Source organism: Manis pentadactyla, chromosome 4 (genome assembly GCF_030020395.1).
Source record: "Manis pentadactyla isolate mManPen7 chromosome 4, mManPen7.hap1, whole genome shotgun sequence".
Classification (NCBI taxonomy): domain Eukaryota; kingdom Metazoa; phylum Chordata; class Mammalia; order Pholidota; family Manidae; genus Manis; species Manis pentadactyla.
This window is the reverse complement of record NC_080022.1, coordinates 41,863,914-41,877,889: the sequence shown is the minus strand read 5'-3', so window position 1 is coordinate 41,877,889 and position 13,976 is coordinate 41,863,914. Positions and strand designations below refer to the sequence as shown.

The following is a 13,976-nucleotide window of genomic DNA, read 5'->3' as shown; positions in this document are numbered from 1 at the left end:
TGGATTTCTTGTATTTTTTTGTTTTGTCTGATTGCCGTGGCTAGGACCTCCAGTACTATGTTAAATAACAGTGGGGAGAGTGGGCATCCCTGTCTAGTTCCCGATCTCAGAGGAAATGCTTTCAGCTTCTCACTGTTCAATATAATGTTGGCTGTGGGTTTATCATAGATGGCCTTTATTATGTTGAGGTACTTGCCCTCTATTCCCATTTTGCTGAGAGTTTTTATCATGAATGGATGTTGAACTTTGTCAAATGCTTTTTCAGCATCTATGGAGATGATCATGTGGTTTTTGTCTTTTTTGTTGTTGATGTGGTGGATGATGTTGATGGACTTTCGAATGTTGTACCATCCTTGCATGCCTGGGATGAATCCCACTTGGACATGGTGTATGATCCTTTTGATGTATTTTTGAATTCGGTTTGCTAATATTTTGTTGAGTATTTCTGCATCTACGTTCATCAGGGATATTGGTCTGTAGTTTTCTTTTTTGGTGGTGTCTTTGCCTGGTTTTGGTATTAGGGTGATGTTAGCTTCATAGAATGAGTTTGGGAGTATCCCCTCCTCCTCTATTTTTTGGAAAACTCTAAGGAGAATGGGTATTATGTCTTCCCTGTATGTCTGATAAAATTCCAAGGTAAATCCATCTGGCCCGGGGGTTTTGTTCTTTGGTAGTTTTTTGATTACCGCTTCAATTTCGTTGCTGGTAATTGGTCTGTTTAGATTTTCTGTTTCTTTCTGGGTCAGCCTTGGAAGGTTGTATTTTTCTAGGAAGTTGTCCATTTCTCCTAGGTTTCCCAGCTTGTTAGCATATAGGTTTTCATAGTATTCTCTAATAATTCTTTGTATTCCTGTGGGGTCCGTCGTGATTTTTCCTTTCTCGTTTCTGATACTGTTGATTTGTGTTGACTCTCTTTTCTTCTTAATAAGTCTGGCTAGAGGCTTATCTATTTTGTTTATTTTCTCGAAGAACCAGCTCTTGGTTTCATTGATTTTTGCTATTGTTTTATTCTTCTCAATTTTATTTATTTCTTCTCTGATCTTTATTATGTCCCTCCTTCTGCTGACCTTAGGCCTCATCTGTTCTTCTTTTTCCAATTTCGATAATTGTGACATTAGACCATTCATTTGGGATTGTTCTTCCTTTTTTAAATATGGTTGGATTGCTATATACTTTCCTCTTAAGACTGCTTTTGCTGTGTCCCACAGAAGTTGGGGCTTAGTGTTGTTGTTGTCATTTGTTTCCATATATTGCTGGATCTCCATTTTTTATTTGGTCATTGATCCATTGATTATTTAGGAGCGTGTTGTTAAGCCTCCATGTGTTTGTGAGCCTCTTTGCTTTCTTTGTACAGTTTATTTCTAGTTTTATGCCTTTGTGGTCTGAAAAGTTGGTTGGTAGGATTTCAATCTTTTGGAATTTTCTGAGGCTCTTTTTGTGGCCTAGTATGTGGTCTATTCTGGAGAATGTTCCATGTGCACTTGAGAAGAATGTATATCCTGTTGCTTTTGGATGTAGAGTTCTATAGATGTCTATTAGGTCCATCTGCTCTACTGTTTTGTGCAGTGCTTCCGTGTCCTTACTTATTATCTGCCTGGTGGATCTATCCTTTGGGGTGAGTGGTGTGTTGAAGTCTCCTAGAATGAATGCATTGCAGTCTATTTCCCCCTTTAGTTCTGTTAGTATTTGTTTCACATATGCTGGTGCTCCTGTATTGGGTGCATATATATTTAGAATGGTTATATCCTCTTGTTTGACTGAGCCCTTTATCATTATGTAGTGTCCTTCTTTATCTCTTGTTACTTTCTTTGTTTTGAAGTCTATTTTGTCTGATATTAGTACTGCAACCCCTGCTTTCTTCTCGCTGTTGTTTGCTTGAAATATGTTTTTCCATCCCTTGACTTTTAGTCTGTACATGTCTTTGGGTTTGAGGTGATTTTCTTGTAAGCAGCATATAGATGGGTCTTGCTTTTTTATCCATTCTATTACTCTGTGTCTTTTGATTGGTGCATTCAACCCATTAACATTTAGGGTGACTATTGAAAGATACGTACTTATTGCCATTGCAGGCTTTAAATTCGTGGTTACCAAAGGTTCAAGGTTAGCCTCTTTAGTATCTTACTGCCTAACTTAGCTCGCTTATTGAGCTGTTATATACACTGTCTGGAGATTCTTTTCTTCTCTCCCTTCTTCTTCCTCCTCCTTGATTCGTCATATGTTGGGTGTTTTGTGCTGTGCTCTTTCTAGGAGTGCTCCCATCTAGAGCAGTCCCTGTAAGATGTTTTGTAAAGGTGGTTTGTGGAAAGCAAATTTCCTCAGCTTTTATTTGTCTGGGAATTGTTTAATCCCACCGTCATAATTGAATGATAGTCGTGCTGGATACAGTATCCTTCGTTCAAGGCCCTTCTGTTTCATTGTATTAAATATATCATACCATTCTCTTCTGGCCTGTAGGGTTTCTGTCGAGAAGTCTGATGTTAGCCTGATGGGTTTTCCTTTATAGGTGACCTTTTTCTCTCTAGCTGCCTTTAAAACTCTTTCCTTGTCCTTGATCTTTGCCATTTTAATTATTATGTGTCTTGGTGTTGTCCTCCTTGGATCCTTTCTGTTGGGGGTTCTGTGTATTTCTGTGGTCTGTTCGATTATTTCCTCCCCCAGTTTGGGGAAGTTTTCAGCAATTATTTCTTCTAAGATACTTTCCATCTCTTTTCTTCTCTCTTCTTCTTCTGGAACCCCTATAATATGGATATTGTTCGTTTTGGATTGGTCACACAGTTCTCTTAATATTGTTTCATTCCTGGAGATCCTTTTGTCTCTATGTCAGCTTCTATGCGTTCCTGTTCTCTTGTTTCAGTTCCATCAATGGCCTCTTGCATCCTATCCATTCTGCTTATAAACCCTTCCAGAGTTTGTTTCATTTCTGTGATCTCCTTTCTGGCATCTGTGATCTCCCTCCGGACTTCATCCCATTTCTCTTGTGTATTTCTCTGCATCTCTGTCAGCATGTTTATGATTCTTATTTTGAATTCTTTGTCAGGAAGACTGGTTAGGTCTGTCTCCTTCTCTGGTATTGTCTCTGTGATCTTTGTCTGCCTGTAGCTTTGCCTTTTCATGGTGATAGGAATAGTTTGCAGAGCTGGGACGAGTGACGGCTGGAAGGACTTCCTTTCTTGTTGGTTTGTGGCCCTCCTCTCCTGGGAGAACAGCGACCTCTAGTGGCTTGTGCTGCGCAGCTGCGCGCAGACAGGGTTTCTGCTTCCTGCCGGGCTGCTATGGATTTTATCTCCGCTGTTGCTGTGGGCGTGGCCTGGCTCGGGCAGCTACTCCAAAGTGGTGGAGTCGCGTTGGAGCAGGAGCGGCTGGGAGGCTATTTATCTCCGTAAGGGGCCTCCCTGCTCCCTGCAGCCCAGGGGTTAGGGTGCCCAGAGATCCCCGGATTCCCTACCTCTGGATTAAGTGTCCTGCCCTGCCCCTTTAAGACTTCCAAAAAGCACCTACCAAAACAAAACAACGACCATCAAAAAAAAAAAAAAAATTTTTTTTAATTAAAAAAAGAAAAAAAAGGTGGCCGCTCGTTTTTCTTTATTCTCCGGCGCCAGCCTCAGGCATCTGCTCACTGGTCTTGCTGCCCTGTTTCCCTAGTATTGGGGTCCCTATCCCTTTAAGACTTCCAAAATGCGCTCGCCAAAACAAAACAGCAAAAAAAAAAATGGTCGCTCGCTTTTCTGGTGTCCTCCAGCGCCAGGCCACCGGTGCCCGCTCACTGTTTTTGCTGCCCTGTTTCCCTAGTATTGGGGTCCCTATCCCTTTAAGACTTCCAAAAAGTGCTCGCCAAAACAAAACAGCAAAAAAAAACAAAAAACTGGTCGCTCGCTTTTCTTATGTCCTCCGGCACCCGGCCTCCGGTGCCCGCTCACTCTTCTTGCTACCCTGTTTTCCTATTATCTAGGGCCCCCTGCACACGTACTGTGTCTGCACTCTGGCCCGGATGGCTGGGGCTGGGTGTTCGGCATTCCTGGGCTCCGTCTCCCTCCCGCTCTGCCTATTGTTCTCCCGCCGGGAGCTGGGGGGATGGCGCTCGGCTCCCGCCGGGCCAGTGCTTGTATCTTACCCCCTTCACGAGGCGCTGGGTTCTCTCAGGTGCGGATGTGGTCTGGATATTATCCTGTGTCCTCTGGTCTTTATTCTGGGAAGGGTTGTCTTTGTTATATTTTCATAGATATATGTGGTTTTGGGAGGAGATTTCGGCTGCTCTACTCACACCGCCATCTTCCCCCAAACTCATTCGTAGGATACCTTTTTGTTCTATTGGTGGTGTCCTTTGCTGTACAGAAGGTTTTCAGCTTGATATACTCCCACTTGTTCATTTTTGCTTTTGTTTCCCTTGCCCAGGGAGATATGTTCATGAAGAAGTTGCTCATGTTTATGTCCAAGAGATTTTTGCCTATGTTTTTTTCCAAGAGTTTCATGGTTTCATGACTTACATTCAGGTCTTTGATCCATTTCAAGTTTACTTTTGTGTATGCAGATAGACTATAATCCAGTTTCATTCTCTTGCCTGTAGCTGTCCAGTTTGCCAACACCAGCTGTTGAATAGGCTGTCATTTCCCCATTGTATGTCCATGGCTCCTTTATCGTATATTAATTGACCATATATGTTTGGGTTAATATCTGGACTCTCTAGTCTGTTCCACTGGTCTGTGGGTCTGTTCTTGTGCCAGCACCAAATCGTCTTGATTACTGTGGCTTTGTAGTAGAGCTTGAAGTTGGGAAATGAGATCCCCCCTGGTTTATTCTTCCTTCTCAGGATTGCTTTGGCTATTCGGGGTCTTTTGTGGTTCCATATGAATTTTAGAACTATTTGTTCCAGTTTGTTGAAGAATGCTGTTGGTATTTTGATAGGGATTGCACTGAATCTGTAGATTGCTTTAGGCAGGATGGCCATTTTGACAATATTAATTCTTCCTCTCTATGAGCACGGGATGTGTTTCCATTTATTGGTTTTTCTCTTTAATTTCTCTCATGAGTGTCTTGTAGTTTTCAGAGTATAGGTCTTTCACTTCCTTGGTTAGGTTTATTCCTAGGTATTTTATTCTTTTTTGATGAGAATGTGAATGGAATTGTTTTCCTGATTTCTCTTTCTGCTAGTTCATCATAAGTGTATAGGAATGCAACAGATTTCTGTGTGTTAATTTTGTATCCTGCAACTTTGCTGAGTTCAGATATTAGATCTAGTAGTTTTGGAATGGAGTCTTTAGGGTTTTTTATGTACAATACCATGTCATCTGCAAATAGTGACAGTTTGACTTCTTCTTTACCAATCTGGATGCCTTGCATTTCTGTGTTTTGCCTGATTGCCTTGGCTAGGACCTCCAGTACTATGTTGAATAAAAGTGGGGAGAGTGGGCATCCCTGTCTTGTTCCTGATCTTAGAGGAAAAGCTTTCAGCTTCTCGCTATTAAGTATGATGTTGGCTGTGGGTTTGTCATATATGGCCTTTATTGTGTTGACATACTTGCCCTCTATACCCATTTTGTTGAGAGTTTTTATCATGAATGGATGTTGAACTTTGTCAAATGCTTTTCCAGCATCTATGGAGATGATCATGTGGTTTTTGTCTTTCTTTTTGTTGATGTGGTGGATGATGATGATGGATTTTTGAATGTTGTACCATCCTTGCATCCCTTGAATGAATCCCACTTGATCATGGTATATGATCCTCTTGATGTATTTTTGAATTCAGTTTGCTAATATTTTGTTGAGTATTTTTGCATCTGTGTTCATGAGGGACATTTATGTGTAATTTTCTTTTTTGGTGGGGTCTTTGCTGGGTTTTGGTATTAGAGTGATGCTGACTTCACAGAATGAGTCTGGAAGTATTCCCTCCTCTTCTACTTTTTGGAAAACTTTAAGGAGAATGGGTATTATGTCTTCTCTGTATATCTGATAAAATTCAGCGGTGAATCCATCTGGTCTGTGAATTTTGTTCTTGGGTAGTTTTTTGATTACTGACTCAATTTCATTCCTGGAAATTGGTCTGTTTAGATTTTCTGTTTCTTCCTTGGTCAGTCTTGGAAGGCTGTATTTTTCTAGGAAGTTGTCCATTTCTTCTAGGTTTTTCAGAAGAAGATAGATCTTAAAAGTCCTTATTATGAGAAAAAAATTTGTAACTATGTGAGGTGATGGATATTGACTTATTTTGGTAATCATTTCACAATGTGTGCAAGTATCAAATCATTATATTATACACCTGTAGGGAAAATGGAAGTTACTATGACAAGGATCCTCACCTGACCCAAATCTACTTGAAAATGTAATCACCCTACTGCATAGGCTGATGTTTACACACCACTGACAATAACTCAACATTGCCTGTGTTACTATATAAAGAGCTCTCCCCAGTGCTTGCAGCAGAGCAGAGGCTGGAGGCCAAGGCAGAGCCTTGAGAGGAGAGCAGAGACTGGAGAGCAAGAGAGCAGGAGAGTGCAGAGGCAGAGAGAGAGACAGGCTTGCTACTTGTAGATGGCTGGGTGAAGATAGGATTCTAGTGCTCGACATACTGCAGTGAGAATAAAGCTTGGCATAAGCTCCTTTTTACCCACAACATTGTTATTAAGTCTCACTGAATCCAGAGTGAACTTGCCTGGAGCTGAAAAACCCTCTGGCAAGATACCATCTTAAACTGATACAGTGTTACATGTCAATTATATCTCAATAAAACTGGAAAAATACACAGATTCATGGATAAAAAATATATAATTTATAAATCCTAAGTATACAAGGGTAAAAGCTCTTATAAATATATTCAGACCATGGTAAAACCTGTTATTCCACTGGATGTATTGTACAATCTTTAAGCTAGTAAGTCTAGAAATCTGTAAGCTGAAAATCACCAAAATGTAACTAACTATAGAAGACAGATGTGGTGATCATTTCAATAAAATAGGCTTCAAAAGATAAATTTCAGATGCAGAAGGAGTAATCATTTTCTGTGGGATAAAGCTATATTTCAATTAGAAAAGATAGCTTGCAGAATTTGTTTTCAAATGGGAAAGGACAAAGTTTAAGCAAGTATGGAGGTGAGGGAAATTAGTTTCAAAATGCTATGATGGCTCTGACTTGATTATTCTTTTCAAATTTCTTCAAGTACCATTTCTAGGTCTTTCTTTGTGTTAACAGATTTAAAAGCATCCTGTGTGCATTATACACTAAGTGTGACAACTATTTAACAGAATTCTAAGAACACATAGTAGTTGTTAAACAAATATTATCCCATTTTTCCTTGCTATTATTGTGATCCCCATGCTTATCTATATCCTAAATTTCTCAAAATTTTCTTTTCAAACTGAAAATTCCACTTGCATTTTTATTGCTATCTATGGAGGCAGATGGGAGGGGAGATAAAATTACAATTCTGAGTAAACGAAGTCTGAGTCAGGAAAAAGTCTGAGTAAGGAAAACACAAAGAAGACAAAAAATAAAAAATGTAATACCCACTATTACAAACTTTAAGTCAAATATAAAAAGTGGTGTATTTTCTTTGATTTATAAAGATAATGTCTATTCATCTCTAAAGAAGTGTCAGTATTATTCTGCATATGTGGATGTTTTATGGCCCTTGTCTAGCTGTACTGAGCTGATGCTGGGAAGCACTCCTTCCCACCCTAAATATAGAAATTCTAGACAAAGTAGATTGTTTTTAAAGGTTTATACAGTCAAATTCAAAAGCAAGAAAAGGAAATATGCAGATGCTATAAACCAAGAAGAAACCAAGCCACAGCAATGAGAACTGAAGGTTATTAAGTTGGCCAGCAACCTTCAGACCTAAGATCTGAAAGCCAGCAGGGATGACGGAAATTACTGGCTGCAAACCTGGCCTCTGAATAAAACTATGAGCTGGGGAACTTCCCCAATTGGTCCCATGATTCAGCAATAAAGCAGGATGGAACAGAGTGCCAATTAACTAAACCTTCAGATATTTGAATTCCTAGCCTGCCCCTCACTCGGGATTGGGAATGATATTAAATCTTCCCATTCATGAACATAAAATGATTTATCTCTATACTTACTCAGCTCTTCCTGTGACTTATAATGTTTTTTATTATAAGAAGTCATTAAATATGGGATAGTGGGACAGAAGAGTGCATGTGACTATAAAGGAGTAGCATAAGGGAAATCTGAGGGGACAGCATTGTGCTATGTCTTAATTTGCAATGGTGGTCACACAAATTTACACATGAGAAATGGTAGAGAACTGCATATATTCATGAATAAGAATATGATCATAGAAGCATTATTCAAAGCAGCCAAAAAAAGTGGAAACAACCCAAATATCCAACTGATGAATGGATGTGATAAAATGTGGTATGATACATTAACAAATGGAATGTTACATGATAATAAAAATGAATGAAGTACTGTTATATGTTAAAACATGGATGAATCTTGGAAAGATTATGGTAACTGAAAGAAGCAGTCACAAAAAGCTACAGAATTATGATTCCATTTACATGAAATTGTCTAGAAAAGACAAATCCACAGAAACAAAATAAATTAGTAGTACAAGAGGGTGGGGGGAATCAGAGGGAAATGGGTAATGACTGCAAATGGATACAAGGCCTCTCTTTGGGATGATAAAAACGTTCTGTAATTAGTGGTAATCACTGCATAAATCTGTGAATACATAAAAAACACTGGACTATATACTTTTAAGAGGTGAATTTTATAGCATGTGAACTATATTCCAATTTTAAAAAAAAGAGCCTTGAACATCTTGTGTTCTGGAAAGCAGAGAAGTACTCCAAGAGTGATGAGGACATGTCAAAACTAGCTTGCAGTACAAAACAAAAATCATGTGCAACTGGACAGTAAGAACTATCTGTAAGAGAAGTGCAGCCAAAACACTATTGCAGGATCTGTCAAAATCAACAGCAAGATAAGTCCCAAATATCAACAGTGATGGCTATTAGGGACACATGCTGAGCAACTGAAACCTTTGAGAGAAAATGTGGTGGAAGAAAAAGGGTAGCTTGGGAGCACTATGTTAAAAAACAAGAAGACATTGGTTACATAACTGTACTCCTATTATGTTAATGTGTGCGCACAATTAAATTAGTAGTTTAAAATCTATCCATGCTGAAGTTACTCTACAAGAAGATATGTCAAAGAAATAATCAATCTTCCCAGGTTTTCTTCTGCCTGCTACTTCTATAGCTTTTCTTCTTCCTACCTAATTACAACCCTTAATTAGAATTTGTGCCACATGTCGAATTTACCGAGTATCATAATTCTTCCAAGTGGTAAAGACACCTCAAGACAAATGCTGGGCATAGAAGCTACAGGGCATAAATATGCAAAGAAGTAAAAAGCTAACCTTTTCAAACAATAAGGCTTCTCTCTCACTTACCAACTTAACATTTCCCTGTATGGCCCCGGAAGATGACTGGTTAGCCAGAGATGGGTAAGATTCCTCAAGGGAGGAACAACCTAAGACAGGCACAATCGCAGGGGGGCCATCAGGTGAGAAAATGGGGATCAGCAGAGGTGAGGCTTAGAACCTCCCCCCTCCTGTTCTGAGAGAAATCTTCTGCATACGTGGATGTTTTGTTGCCCTTGTCTAGCTCAGATTAACACATAGTCTACAGGCACACACCTGATCATCTACATTTGCTCTCTTACAACACTAAACTATGTTTTCTACCTTTATCTCGTATCTACCTACCACTTCAGCATTTTATTAAAAATAATAATAATAAAGAGAGAAATGTGGTATCCACATATAAATCAAGTTTAAAAATCAAATGAATATTCATATTTGAACTGACTGTTTATAGTTCATAATGCATGAACAAAACCGAAAGCTTCTGTGATGACTGCCCTTGTAATGTTCACCATGTAACTTATTCACTATGTAAGAATTTGTACTCCATGTAAGAACTTGTTCGTTATGCATCAGAAGATTGGAGACTGACGAAAATTGGGCTTGGGGTGGATTAATGATTGTGCATTGAGCATTGACCCCCCCTATACAGAATTTTATTGTTGTTAACAACCATTTGATCAATAAATATGAGAGATGCCCTCATAAAAAAAAAATATATATATATATATATATATATATATATAAACACACTTCCAATTGCAAAATAAATAAGTAACCGGGATGTAATGTATAGCATAAGGAATATAGTCAAAATATTGTAACAACTTGGTATGGTGATAGCTGGTACCTAGAATTATCATGTATATAAATGTTGAATCACTGTGTTGTACACCTGAAACTAATGTAATACTGTGTGTCAACTACTCTTCAATAAAAAATAATTATTCAGGAAAAAAACAAAACAAGAAGACAACCAAAGGCCAAACATGCACATCATTGCTGGTAGAGTTGGTTCAGGTGCAGAGAAAGAGGAGGATGCCTCTACACACCCTGATTTCTTCCCTGATGGCCGTGCAGGATACCAGTCAGCCCTGTAGAGATCTATGCTGGGAAACAGGTACTGTGTCTTACTACAGACAATGAACAAATGGAGAGAGAAGGCAGCTGAAGAGCTACTGGATCTACAAATGGCTTATAACACCAAGCAGAGATGGCCACCTGCATGCTGTCCAATGTAAGACAGGAGGAGTCATATCCCTGGGAATAAGCATTTATTGTGCACCATTATTGTTTCAATGCTCTGCCAGATGTTTTATAAACACTAGCTTATCCATTCCTCATAAATTCTTGGGTAGGTAAAAAAAAAAAAAAAACCAGCTTGCAGGAGCTCCCGCAGACCAAATCAGAGATAATTTGAGCATCAGAACAAATGATGATAGTATAGGATTATAACCCACTGAATAAAAAAGAAAACCATGAATCTTTACAACACGAATGAATCCCAAGTGCGATGAGAAAAGGGATAGTTACACAGTTTCAAAGTTCCTCTCCACAAAAATACTAATTACCAAAGAAAAAAAGTGACTTCAGAGCCACAGCCTGGCAGATAACACCCTTATGCAAGTAATCAAAGTGAACATTATCGGTAATCGGACAAATGGAAATCTGTGCTCCCTGACAGGTTGCTATGAAAAGGACACAGTAACACTGGGGGAGGCTTGGGGTAGGAATGTAGAAACAGGAGGTATATGGGAACTCCCTGCACTTTCTGCTCTATTTTGTTATGAACCTAAAATTGCTCTAAAAAATAAAAATTATTAATAAAAAAAAAAAATAGTGCCACTTCTATGATAGTCCCACCAAAAATGCATAACCTGAAGCTACTCTTAAGGAAACATCAGACAAACCAAAATTGAGGAACACTCTTTAAAATAACTGGCCTGCAATTTTTAATGTCAAGGTCAAGTAAGTCAAAGACTACAGAACTATTCCAGACAAAAGGAAATTAAAAAGAAACATGACAACTAAATAAATGCAACATGTGATTCTAAACCAGATCCTCTAGATATAAAGGATGTTATTTGCACATCTGGAAAAACCTGAATAGGTCTGAGAATTAGATAGTGGTAATGCAGCAATGTTAATTCCCTTGTGGTTATATAGGAGAATGTCCCTGCTTGTAGGAAACACACAGTTTCAAAGGTGATGGGGGGCATACCACACAGCTGGCAACTTACTCTCAAGTGGTTCTAAGAAAAAAAGTTACTGGTACTATACTTGCAAATTTTCTATCAGCTTGAGATAGTTAAAAATATTTTTTTAAATACACCAAAAGTGTCTATCATATTTTTAATTTCCAGAGCACTTCCTTTGTCTAATCCTTTTTATGACATCTTGATTTTATTTCATGGACATAATTTCTTCTCCTGCCTCTCTGATGTAATTACCTAGAGTCTAATTTGGTTTGGTTGTTTGTCCTTCAAACCTCTTCTGTTTCCAATATTGTATCTTCCAAGTTCCTCTTTTATACTTTTGTGTTTTGGTCTCTTTTATATTGAAGGCTTCCCCCAAATGCCTATGCATTGAACAAATGAGTACTAAAAGCCAATTAGGAACTCTGAATGTGTGGCTTCTCAACTAGGAGGTTTCCAGTGCATGGTAATTTGATGGGAACACAGACATGTCACCGGGAGAACTCCAAATGTCTGTATAAGTAGGTTATTTATTTATTTATTTATTTTGGACTCCAGAGAAGACTCATATAATCTCCTGTAAGGGGATGAAGATGTAAAAGCAGGCACTCACCTTCCAAATAGAAGAAGGAGTGAGGGAGAAAGGCCTCACTTTTCAGTATATAAGATTTCCTTTAATCCCCTTGCTATCACTATGGTGCCTCATCCTTGATCTCTGTTATATCTAGTGCCCCCAAGTCTTGAGCCTCTTCAGTTTCACTTTCCAGAGAAAAAAACTGAGGTTTCCTGAGAATCTGAGAGAGAGGCAGTCTTCTCAATGCATAAGCTGGGCCTGTTAGATGATTTAAATCTTATGTCAGGATTCTTTACTTACCTTCTTATAAAAGCACCCATCTCTTATTCAAAATAAAAGCCACTAAATATTTCACATATATATCTCAAAGAGGAATATAATTATTTAATTCAGTACAGTTTCTTCCTAAGGACCTCCTCTTTTGTCTTTGGGCTTCTAGACCTCTTCTTCATTCTGTTGACCATAGTCCTTTGGACACTCTCTTGAATCTCAGTCTTAGGGATCCTACTTTTATAGCACTGATCTGATTTCTCCTTTTATGTCTCTTTCACAGGTATTTCCTCTTTATGTCATACAGTAATTACAATGAATATATGTACAATCATGCATCAAACGTTACTGAGCATCTACTATGTACCAGGCACTGCCCTAGTCATTAGGTTTACAATGACAAGTAAGAGAATGTCCTTACATAAGGGTGTCCAACGTTTCATGGGGTAGATGATGAGTTAACTTAAAATATGAAACACTGTAGTATGTACTAATTGATACATGTACTGGGTGCTATGGAGTCAAAGAAGAGGTGAATCCAAATCAGCCTGGGGTAGTGGTGTGTTATTTGGGGTAGGGTAGGCTACTGTAACAAATATTCCAATAATTTATTATTGCTGATTATTTATTATTATTGATAGTTTTTGCAGTGCGATGAAAACTTCCTAAAGAGGTGATGCCTAAAGAATAAGATTTTGCCAAGTGAAGGCAGAGAAGGGTACTCCCTTCTCACACTATCAAGTGAGAAGTCTAGGAGACAACAAATACCTTGCCTACTCTACTGCAGGCCTAGACATTTTGGTGAGGGAGGCACTGCTGCTAAGTGCCTTGCTCCATTCTCAACTGAAGAGAAAAGGAACTCAGTCCCCTACCCCAAACTGTCAGACACATGCCTCTATCGTCTAAGCTTACATGGAAAATCAGAAAACTCAGTATGCAGCACCCCATTCGTGAATGGCATAATCAGTTTCTAAAGCCAATCTTGCCCACACACCCTCCACCCCCACCACCATGTCTACACCTTAAATAATCATAAGACTTGAAAGCAATCACACATGATTCCTAGTCAGGAAAAAGTAAATGAATCCTGCTGTATAAGAATGAATAAAATATTTCCAATTTTCTGCTGGAAAGTACTGCTCTTCACAACTAGTATAGAAATATAAAATAACATAATTAGATCTATATTTCTAACTGCCCACCCCAAATTAGCTTTAATTGTTTAGCTCTTACATGGTGACTAAGAAATATAAATGACATTAATTGGGTAGATACACCACTAATTTCTTCTTAACAATATTGCTCAAATCCATTTTCTTCCTCATGCAAAAATTACCCTCCTCTGCTCAAGGTAGAAGTTGATTCTAAAAGAGAGAAGACAAGCACTGGTAGAGAAATTTGCACTCTGACATAATTCAATAATAACTAAAAACATCTTTTTTGCTCTGAATTTAAGTAAAATCTTTCTTAAAAACTATACTCCTGACTTAACAAGAGGCAATGTAACGAGTGAAGCAAGCAACATATATACATGAGTGTTATTTTCTATGGATCTAAT

The 13,976-nt window shown here is 38.5% G+C and overlaps 1 protein-coding gene across 4 annotated transcripts in view; it reads right to left on the bottom strand.

Annotated features, from left to right (window-relative positions):
- The window catches only part of ZFYVE9 (zinc finger FYVE-type containing 9), a 237,405-nt gene that overhangs the window by 150,544 nt on the left and 72,885 nt on the right, over positions 1 to 13,976 (bottom strand). The window lies entirely within an intron of this gene.